This window comes from Chlorocebus sabaeus, chromosome 17 (genome assembly GCF_047675955.1).
Source record: "Chlorocebus sabaeus isolate Y175 chromosome 17, mChlSab1.0.hap1, whole genome shotgun sequence".
In the NCBI taxonomy this organism is placed as follows: domain Eukaryota; kingdom Metazoa; phylum Chordata; class Mammalia; order Primates; family Cercopithecidae; genus Chlorocebus; species Chlorocebus sabaeus.
The window spans coordinates 59,216,583-59,227,874 of record NC_132920.1 but is presented as its reverse complement, the minus strand read 5'-3'; the positions used below and the strand labels follow the sequence as shown (position 1 = coordinate 59,227,874).

At 38.7% G+C, this 11,292-nt stretch overlaps 1 protein-coding gene across 1 annotated transcript in view; it reads left to right on the top strand.

Annotated features, from left to right (window-relative positions):
* Window positions 1–3,444: 3,444 nt before the first annotated feature.
* The window catches only part of COL21A1 (collagen type XXI alpha 1 chain), a 197,604-nt gene continuing 189,756 nt past the window's right edge, over window positions 3,445–11,292 (top strand). Inside the window, exon 1 of the mRNA XM_073006080.1 lies at window positions 3,445–3,687. The gene's annotated coding sequence lies outside the window, so the exon portion shown is untranslated. The remainder of the gene's footprint in view (window positions 3,688–11,292) is intronic.

The window sequence follows — 11,292 nt, the reverse complement described above, 5'->3', positions numbered from 1 at the left end:
CTGCTTTGAGGATGCTTGTATATAAACAATTTCAACACAGAGGCCAACCACCTCTTGTCTTCCCTCTTCACTGGGTTACCACAAAGAATCATCTCTTGAAGAGTTTCTGTAAGAAGAGGCCTAATAGGAAATCATCTCTGTAGCTAGTTAGAAATAAAGTAGTTTCTTATTTTTACTTATGGTTTAATGTGAGGAAAGTTGAATTGGACTTTCAGCGCTAAGATAAAAATATAAGAAATGTGAGCTAAACCCTAGAAAATATGATTTCACTCAATGTTCTCTTGGCCAGAAGATTTTGGGACTCTGAAATTGAGGATGATAAAATAGAAGAATTATCTCCAAGTAGTCTGTGACTACACTTCAGTGTATATTTGTGATTTTTTTTCATCTTTACCTGTCAATTTGGGGTGTTATATCTGGATCTAAGAACATGCCTTCAGAAGTAAGACTTGCAGGTTACTCAACCAAATTAGAATCAGTCAAATTTCCTTGGGGTTTTGGACTTTTAAGAGAACTTATTAAAATAGTTATTTTTTTTGCCAAGCTCTTTAAGAATTTTTAAGCATTGATATTTAACATTTAAAGCAAAATGTCTGAGCAGAATTTAAGATACAAAAGGATTTTATATGGACCTTCTGTTTTCTTAAGAGTCTTTCAGTATCTGAATTGGGTTTGGGTGTTCAGTTCAGAGTTCTTCTGGTTGAGAGCAACAGAGACTCAATTTAAATGAGCTTAAACAGAAAAGGCTCACTAGGAAAAAATATAGAAGTAGGCCTAGTTTCAGTAATGGCTGGATGTAGCTACTCTAATGATGTCAGTAGCTTGTTTTCTGTCTTTCTTGAGTTCTACTTTTCTCTTTGTTGGCTTCATTCTCAGTCAGTGTCTCTCCTAGGAAGATCTAGGCTTACATGGTACTTGGAGTTCACAATCTAAGAAAACAACTAACTAACTCTCTTTCCTTCCAAAGTCCTGGAGAGACCTCTAACTGGCCCCATTGGTTCAAAGTTTCATGTGTAAACCAGCGCATGTGGACACTGGCAGGTTGAATGTCCCAGTGATGTTATCATATGAACCCAAACCAAGGACTACTACAATCACTCCTGTAAAATCACGGGCCTCTGGGCTGTGATGTTTCTGGAAACAGCAGCCCAAGGTCTATAGTTCAGCAGTGACCATTTGAAATATTTCCCAGTTATTTTCAGGGTAGGGCTATGAATTCATGACCTGTGCAGCACTTAAAGAAATATCAGAGGTTGCTAAGAGAATAATTGTTGTAATGAACATATCACTTTTAAGAGAAGTCTGGAAACTGGGATTGTTATATTTTCTTAGATAGAATACATAGGTCATATCCTCTTAGATAGAATACAGCAGTTATTGTGTATTAGGCTCTTTGATTTAATGTGCTTATTCTAATGGATGTGCTTATTCTGAACATTTTATATTGACGGAATCATACAGTAAGTGGTTTTTTTTTTTTTTTTTTTTTTTTTTGTGACTGGCTTCTGTAGTTAACATGCTTAGGTTCAACCATGCTTTAGCATGTAGCGTTTCATTCCTTTTTATGGCAGAATGATATTCCATTGTAGGGATATAACACACTTTTCTTATCCATTCATCTGCTGATAGACATTTGGGTTGTTACCACCTTTGGCTTTATGAGTAACTTTCCTATGAATATTCATATACAAGTGTTGATGTGGATATACATTTTTGATTTTCTTGGCTGTCTACTGAAGAATAAATTTGTCAGCTCATATATTAACTCTACATTGAACATTTTGGAGAATGGCAAACTGTTTTCCAAAGTGGCTGAATCATTTTTACAAGCCCACTAGGAATACATGGGTGTTCCAATTACTCCACATCCTCCCTAACACTTATTGTTTGTCTTTCTTATTTTAGCCATCCTAGTGGTATAAAGTGTATCTGCTTGTGGTTTTAATTTTCATTTCCCCAATGGCTAATTATGTTTAGCATTCATTCATGTTCTTATTGGCCATTAGTAGATCTTCTTTGGAGAAATGTCTGAATATTTTGTGCATTTTTAAATTGTCTTTTTACTCTTGAGTTGTAAGATTTTTATATATCTGGACACAAGAATCTGATTGTATATATGGTATGCAAATATTTTCTTAGTCTGTGGGCTGTTTACTTTCTAGATAGTGTGGTTTGAAGCACAATATTTTAAATTTTGATGAAGTCTAACTTACTCTTTCTTGAATTGCTTCTGCTTTTGGTGTCATATCTGATAAGACGTTACCAAATCCAAAGCAATGTTCTCCTATCATATTTTCATAACAGTAGAATCAAACATGAATAAATAAGGAAATTCAGGAAATGATAATTCGAAGATGTTTGTATCACACCTGAATTCAGTGAGATTTAGTTGTTGAAGAAGGCATTTCTTTGTGAACCTATTCCCACGGGGAGAAATTAATTCACACATTCATTTAGCCAATATTTATTGAGCACCTTGTGTATTCCAGGTATTGTTCTAGGCTGAGGCAACACAGCTGGGAACAAGACCAATTTCCTGCCCTCATAGAGCATACCTTGAGTTGGATAGGAAACACACAAGCAACAAACGTATAAAAAACTTCAGATAGCAATAAGTGATCTGTTGAAACCAAAGTGGGGCTGGGCATTCCATTTGGATGGGATGTACAGGAAGGACTCAAAGTGTCATTTGAGTGGAGAACTTGATGAACAGAAGCAGGCAACTATGATAAGGTCTGGGACAAAGTTTTGGAGGCAGAAGAAATGCCTAGTGAGATGAGAACACACTGGTGTGTATAAGAAAGGGCAAACAGGTCTTGTTTGTGTTGGGGTAGGAGAGGTGCGGGGTGGAAGAGTGACAGGTAATAGGGAAAATACATGAATGTTAAAGAACTTTCTGGCTGCTCTGTGAAGAATGAACTCAAAGGGGCAGAGCAGACAGCATCTTTATCTTGTCATAAGGCTGTCACCTTATTCCGAGGCTTCCCTTGTAATTGCTAAGTCCTCAAAGGTCACTGCCCAGTTGACCATTTGAAAGTGAACTTCCCTCAGGTTTTGGGGCAGCTATTACTTTTGGTTAAAAGCAAGGAACATCAGTCCGCTGCAACGGACCTTGATGCCCCAGAGGGGAGTTCTCCTTGGGCGAGGGAGGCAGGCCTCCTTCCATCAGTGCAGGCGATGCTCTGGTTTTGCCCAAGTGTTTGCCTCCTTTGGTGTTTGCCCTTTCAGTGAGTTGCCTTTCCTGCTTTCCTGGCAGTCCCTTATTCTGCCTCTCTCCTCGCGCTTCCCTGGTGCTCCTCCACCCTCGTTTTCAATCCTCAATCGTGCATTTTCTGATGCTAGCAGGATTTGAACTTAGTGTTTCCACCAGGGCGACACTAGCAGTTCGCCCTTCAAGATCCAGATCCAAAATCCACCCTCTGGTCCTCGGCCAAGGAAAGGGGGCGGGTGGGGAGCGCGAACCTTATCTCCCGGGCTCCGCCTCCAGGGGGCTGAGAGCGAGTTTCTGAGCCTCTGCGCTCTGCACTGGCCGATGCAGGGAGAACGGACTCCGGGCGGCGGGCTGCCAATCCGTTTCAGCTCAGGTCTTGCTCGGGTTGGGCTTGCCACTGCCTGAAACATACCTGTCCCCCTGGTGCAACACTCAGCTGGCAGCGACGGCAATCCCGAGCCTGGATACTGCGCCAGGTAAGGAGACACCTCCTACTCCCCTCTCGCTGCCAGAATGACATCTCGGGGGGCCTCAAGGCTGGCCCTCCAGTGGCTGCAATTTGGCATTTTGGGTTTCCCGGGGGTGCCGTCTTCTCCCTGCGCCAAAGCAGTTGGTGAACCGTCCGGTGAATTCCGCGCCCAGGCTGGAGGCTGAGATGTCAGGATTTGTCTTGCAAAGTTACTTCATGTTAATGAATCTTGGGAGGTTCTCTGGGTGCAGATTCCTGCCTTGGAGTGTTTGGCCTCTGAGTACGATAACGTGCGTTGATTTACTCCCCTGAGCTCAACCCCACCCTCTGCTTTTAGCTTCTTGGAAGGGTCTCCAGCGTCCGTCCACACGTGGCGCTGAGCGCGCAGAGCTGTGGGTCTGGGGCTGTGTTGGGTGGACCAGAGGTTCCTTACGGTTGCTGCATTATGGACTTATTCCTGGACCTTTGAAAAAATCGATGCTTGAGCAGCACCCCAGACCAATTACTCAGAATCTCTGGGGGTGGGACTTTGAGCATTAACATATTTTAAACTTTTCTCAGGTGATTCCAACGTGCAGTCGACTATAGAAAGCAGCGAACTACGGCAGTGATTCGCTGTGTGGCATCTGGCCAGCAGCCGCAAGCACCTGGTAACTTTGAGAAATACAAACAAAATCTAGGGCTCTAGCTCCGCCCTAGACCCACTGAACCTAAAACCTGAGGTTGAGGCCCAGAAACCTGTGTTTTAATGAGCCCTCCAGGTGACGCTAGTGCTTGCTCAAGTTTGAAAACTGTTGAGTTGGATCTTATTTAATCAGGGAAGACACCTGCAAATTTCCCTCCACCAAGGGAGGAGACAACAGACCACTTTTCAGAAAAACTTTATTTATTAGTAGAGTTTTGCCCATATTTTTTTGAAAAAGCATACTGGGCACTTTAAAAGATCTTATAAAGGGGAGACTTAACCATCACCGAATAATTTTTAAGCAGTAGAATTTGAATACTTGCTTTAGGAGAGAATAGGAATTTTTCCTTTTCTAAAAGTTGAAATGAAGCCAAGGAAGAAATATACATGAGTCTTCCAGCTGTAATAACAGGAATCTTTGACCCCTGATGCGATGTTCCTGGATCATCACTGTCATCAGTGCAGGTTACAGAACTCATATGCAGTATTTTTTCTTTTCGTAAAGCAGTTGAGGGTTTAAGGGATTCATGCCAATTCTCTTTAGTCAAAGGGAATTCAGTGTTGCAGACCTCTGGATTATTGAAGTGGACCATTTTTTTTTTCTTTTTATAGATATCTGAGATTTCAAAATTTTGGCTAAAATAGTTCCAGCTGTTTCTAAGCCATTAGTACAAAAATAGAATGACTTTACAAATGGGCTTAAATGGATTAGAAATCTGACATTGGATAAGAAAATCTGGAATAGGCATGACTCCAATCCCAGCACATGTGTGCTGCAATGAACACAGTGCTAACTCTACCAAGATTTTCTGTACAGAGAACATTTATTTTCCAAACTGCTTTTTTTCTGTGCCAATTTGTGACTGAGGTATATAGACTTGTTAAGGGTTAGGTACTAAGCTTGCATTTAAAGAATTGGGGGAAATTTAGATAGTGCTTAGGAACAGGAACTTTGGTCTGAGGCAGACCTGGGTTCAAGACCTGCTCTTCTGCTTCTCTGTGCTCTTGGATAGTTGCATAGCTTCTCCGAGCCTCACTTTCCTCATCTGTGAAATGTGGGGCGTACTAGTACACTTACCTCATAATTCACATTGTTGTCAGAGTTAAATGAAATAATGCTTCCAAAGTGCCTAGCATAGTAAGTTAAGTATTTGTTAGGTTAAAATACAAACTCATGTATACATACCATAAACAACATAATCCTCAAACACCTTAAAATAATATCTGTGTTGATACATGATTATATTTTGTATTTAAATACCAACTGCACCCTTAGAAGGTGACTATATGGACATCCTCAGATTATCCTTATAATTTTATTACATACTTTATGGAACTTTCTGGAAAAAAGTTTTAGATTAGCTTCAAATCAATAGCCTAGTTTTTCTTTAGTCACTGTGGTGAAGGATTTCACCTTCTGGTAGCCTTTATGTTGTATTAACATTCATATTTAAATAGCCATAAAATCTGGTTCTTCAGAATACTTTTCTTTATAAAAGGAAATCCAAATAATGAGAGAGCATCTAAAAGTGGCATGGTGTAGTCTTCAGGAGAGCTAGTTTAGAAGTACTATCTGGTGTTTCTTAGGTTCTTAACAGAGAGAATAAAGGAAACCCTATCCAGTTACATCATGGTTTGTTCAAGAAAATATAAGAGAAAACAAAATGAGGACGCAGAGCATGGACAAGCCTAAACTGGCAAAAGGGGTAGGTGAGGTAATGAGTCCTTTTCTTTCTTAGCTGCAATAATTTCAAAATGCTTGAAGTCACACACGCATACAATCAATTCCTTTCACATTATTTGATTGGAACTGATCTCTATTATCCTCTTAGGACCAAGTAGATCTAGTGAAAAATATTTATGGTATTAATGCCAAAAAAGATGCCAAATTATTCCGTACTTTGAGATTAATTTCCATTCTCTTTTATTTTAGTGATAAGTTGAATAGTGTTTTACTGAGAATGCCTTTTATGACTCATCTGGCATCTTTAAATGCAGGAGGTTGTAACCTACCTATTACCAATCTTATATGACTTCTATAAGACTAAACATAAAGCAAGTTCCAGCATCTAAGCACGTTAGTAAGTCCTCCAGGAAATCAGATCTTCATTAGAATACTTTAAAAATTATAATTTAATGTTATTAACATAATTAGAATTAGAATTTAATGTTATTAAACTAAATGTAATTACAATTTATAATAACTAGGGTTTTCTATTTGACTTACTGTGCAAAGAGGAGTAGCTGTGGGGATGAAAAAGGTCAGAGGCACACCTCTTGATGGGAAAAATGGAGATATATAGGAGCAAATTCAGACTCTCAGTAATCAAATGATGTGTTATGGATAACTTAACTGAAAAGCTGAGAGAGTCTATGATGTTGCAATTCAGAGTGACAGATATGGCAGCACTGCTTGCAGTGAATGGTCAACTAGGAATGATCAATATCACAATGCCCCGCAGTGACTTTATGATTCTCCTCTCATAGGCATAGGGTCCAGAGCAGATACGATCATAAAGAAGTTGTGCTTGGTTTACATAACCTGGCTCACTTAGAAATATTTTGATGAGGGTTACCTGGCATTCATTTAGGTTCATTTTCAGGGCCCTCTTTGTTCCATAGTGTATGGTTTTACTATTAAGGCCAATCTTGAAACTGTTATGAGTAAAACCTATCACAGGAAATGGATATGTGTTTTTATTTTGTATTTATTATTTATGGATTATATTTCTCAGCATGCAATCGTTATTCTTTAGCTTGCTTCATTACTATTCTTGTGAGAAACAAAGTTGAAATGTTTATTTCTGGTAAGTGGTCCAGTCTCATAGGAAGAAAATGAACCATGAGACCAAATTCCTCAACTTTCTTCATAGACTCTTGGTTAAAGACAATGTGCTCTGCAGCCAGACTGCCTAGCCCTGAATCCTGACCTCATTACTGTCTAGTTGTTTGAACTTGGACAAGTTACATAATCACTTTTTGCTTCTGTTTCCTCATTGGTAAAATTGGGGTAGTAGAACCTACCTCAGTAGGGCTGTTGTGAGGAGTAAATGAGTTAACATATGTAAAGTTCTTAAAACAGTGCCTGGCTCATAGTAAGTGCTATTATTTTACTTTGGGCCTTAATGAATGCTTCAAGCTGAGCTCTCTCTTCTGTTTTCACCTCTGAAAGTGAGATCCTAAAAGGAAATAGTAATTTAGGTTATTAATGTGATGTTCATTTCATGATTTTTCTGTTTTATTTAGTGGAATAATTTGTCTCAGAATAAGTGAAGTACTTAAAGTTTCTCAGAAAATAATATATAAAGAACAACATTTTTATAAGGTCCCAATTGATACTGCTGTGGCTGGCCAGAGACTACACCTAGGGAATCACTGCTTTAACCCACTGGTTCCCAAACTTGACTGGACATTTCAATCACCTGAGAACAGTTTTTTAGATGTGTTCTGTGTTAGAATGTTTGAAATTTATTGTGAAAAGAGTAAAGTAATCATGTCACTTATAAAGAGAGTCCCTGGAACATACCTACACACTAACTATTTCCATAGGATTCTCATGTACTCATAGAATTTTTAGAATGGTTAGGGATGTTAGAATTTGCTTACTATAAATGAGGGAACAGGTTTGGATATGTCACTCTTAGGGCTCATGAGGAGTTAGTGGTGGCAGTGGATAACAATTCATACTTTTTGTATTCTACTTAGTACATTTTTCATTCAACTGTCTTGCATTCTGAAAAATCAGATAATGTTGACAAAAAGGCACATAATCCAACTTACAGAATACCATCGGAATACTGTAGTTATACCTGTTCCACTTATCCCAGTTTAATTTCAGGGACATTTACTTAAAATATTTCTTTAATTAAAGAGCACTGAAAGCAATATGTTTACAATGCTAAGAAAATAAATCTGAAATTACCAGTTGTGAAAAGGATAATTTTTTCACCTGTGTCACTTCAAATAATTCAATATAATTTTTTCTCCATGTTTTTTCTTGGGCATTTTGGTTTTTACCCATGAAATACTCAGAGAGAGCTTTGAAAATTTCAGGAAACATTGACAGTTTTCTGAAGTCCAAGCTTAGTGACCGTCTGGGAATCCTGCCAGATGCTTGTGTTTGATTCAGTGCTTAGTTTTTGTTTGGACTTGTCTTGTTTTCATCTAGGTCAATTTAGCCATGATTACAGTGTTATGCTACCCCTTAACTGTTTGTTTGTATACTCACTGGTGTCAAGAAGAAAAGACTAAGGACCAAGAAAAAAGTTTTTCTTTTAAATTCAAAGTAAAATGTTCTAGCAAAGTTTGAGCTTTTTAGAAAGTTCTTTTAAAAAGATTCTTTGGAATTTTAGTATTTTACATTAATTATGTGATGGGTAAATAAAAGCACTCAAAACTTATGTATTGTATTTTTATGAGAACCTTTAAATTCATAGGTGATTCAATGGAAACAGCTTATTAAAATACTAAATTAATATACTTTAACATTTTTAGACCTTGTTGTATATGTATTTTGCAACTTTATTAGGAAGAGAGAGTTTGGTTCCACTTATAGGGTGGGTCTAGGCACGTGTCTTCCAGCAGTATTCAGAAGATGGAATATTAAAGATAAAACATGGAGGAACATTCCTTGTTAGTGTTCAGCCATTCATCACATAGCTATTAAGTGTCTACCAAGTGCTTGGCTATCTTAGGTAAAGGGGATTCAGACAAAAAGTTGCTAAGGTCTGTTTTAGATAGTCTATTAATAGCCAATCTGCCATTTCTTTTTTAAAAACGAAAAACTCCCTTTAATTTATTATTAAAAAATAATATTTTGTAAATACCTTGAACAATGTAGAAGGCAAAAATGCTTCTAAATTAAATTTAAAAACCTCAACAAGCATAGCGTGATGTATCACTGGATTTCTTAAACCATTTTTGATTGTCGTTTGACATAATGTTTATTAATCTTTAGAAAGTGTTCAATGTGGTTTGAAGTAATGTCTTGGCAACAAGTGGAGAGATTATCCCAGAGAGAAGCATTGTGATGAAGGTAAATACCCAGGGTGCTGAGCATCAGGCTGCTCCCCACCGTTTCCCTATTGATCACCACCTGTTCTTCTTGGCAGTTTACCTTTGGATCATTTTACAGCTCCTTTACTTTTTTTCTCCCTGTTCATGTTCTTTGTTAGCTAGCAACACTGGGCTAAGTTTTGAAATGACATAAAGAGAAATATCAACTGGGGAAGAGGGATGATACGTGTCTTAGTTAGCCCAGGCTGCTAAAATGAAATTCCATACAGCAGGTGGCTTAAACAACAGAAATGTATTTCTCATGTTTCTGGAGGCTAGGGAGTCAAAGATCAAGGTGCTGGTCAATTTGGCTTTTGAAAGGCGTCTATTTCTGGCTTACAGAGAGTGATCTTTTTGTTCTTTTCTCATGATGAAGAGAAGGAAAATAAACTCTCTGTCTATTTATAAGGGCCTACCCATCCTGAGGGCACCAGTCGTGTGATCTAATTACCTCCCAAAGGCCTGGTCTTCAAATATCACCGCGTTGGGAGCTGAGGCTTCTACACATGATTTTTGGGAGAGCAGCTTTCAGTTCATAGCATCATGATAATTGTTTTAACCAGAGTAGTATAGGAATGGGCAGAGTTCCTACTTGGGTGCCTATGGAATGAGGAGGGAGCAGGGTTGAAAGGGGGAAGTAAGATGCAGAGCTCTTAATAGAAGCAGAGGCACATGGAACCTAATTCAAACTCTTGTATTTTTGTAACAACAGCAAACATGTGAGTGTGAAGTGTGAACGAAACGATAGGTACCTATAATCTAAATTATGTGTCATTTCTATACTACTATTTAGATAACATTAATATTGACGTGTCAAATACTAAATAAAGACCAAGAAGACCCTGGGCTGGGAATTGGCTTCTCATCCAGCCTGCCACCAACTTACTGAGATGCTGGAAGCTTAGAAAAGCCTACAGTAAGGAGAGTGCTTGCAAAGTTCTCTTTCATTTTGCTATTTGTATGTTTTTCTTAGTTGAAAGAATCATTAGAGGCCATCATGGAACATTTAAAGGGTTGCATCTGAGAGCATCTTTTTATAGAGTTTAAGTCAACATGAAGTCGTTGGATCCTTTAAGAAATTGGTCTACTGAGAAATGTAGAGTTTATTTATTCCTAAGATTCCTATTGAGGTACATCTTAGTTCGTTTTATGCTGCTATTACAAAATACTTGAGACTGGGTAATTTATAAAGAACAGAAATTTATTTCCTCACAGTTCTAGAGTCTGGAATCCAAGATCAAGGCACCGGCAGTTGTGTTGTCAGGTGGAAGCTGCTTCCAGGGTGGCGCCTCATAGCTGCACCCTCCAGAGGAGAGAAACACTGCATCCTCACATGGTGGAAGGCTAAGGGCAAGCCAGCTGAAAGCTGCCTGAAACCTCTTTTATAATAGCTTTTCACAGTTCCCGGTGGCTGGGGAGGCCTTATAATCATGGTGGAAGGCGAATGACACATCTTGCCTGGTGGCAGACAGAGGAAATGAGAGCTAAGTGGAAGGGTTTTCCCCTTATAATACCATCAGATTCGTGAGGCTTATTCACCACCATGAGGACAGTATTGGGAAATCATCCCCATGATTCAATTATCTCCTACTGGGTCCCTCTCACAACACATTGGAATTATGGGATCTATAATTCAAGATGAGATTTGGGTGGGACACAGGCAAACCATATCAGGCTTTAATCCCTTCATATTGGAGGAGCCCTTATGGCCTAATCACGTCCTAAAGGCCTCACCCCTTAATACAATTACCCTGGCATCATGTAAATTTTGGAGGGGACACATTGAAACCATAGGAACATACTTGAATGTTCACTGAAGATGGATGTTACTGTGAATGGTGAATAATAACAGCTTTTTCTTCCAAACAAATT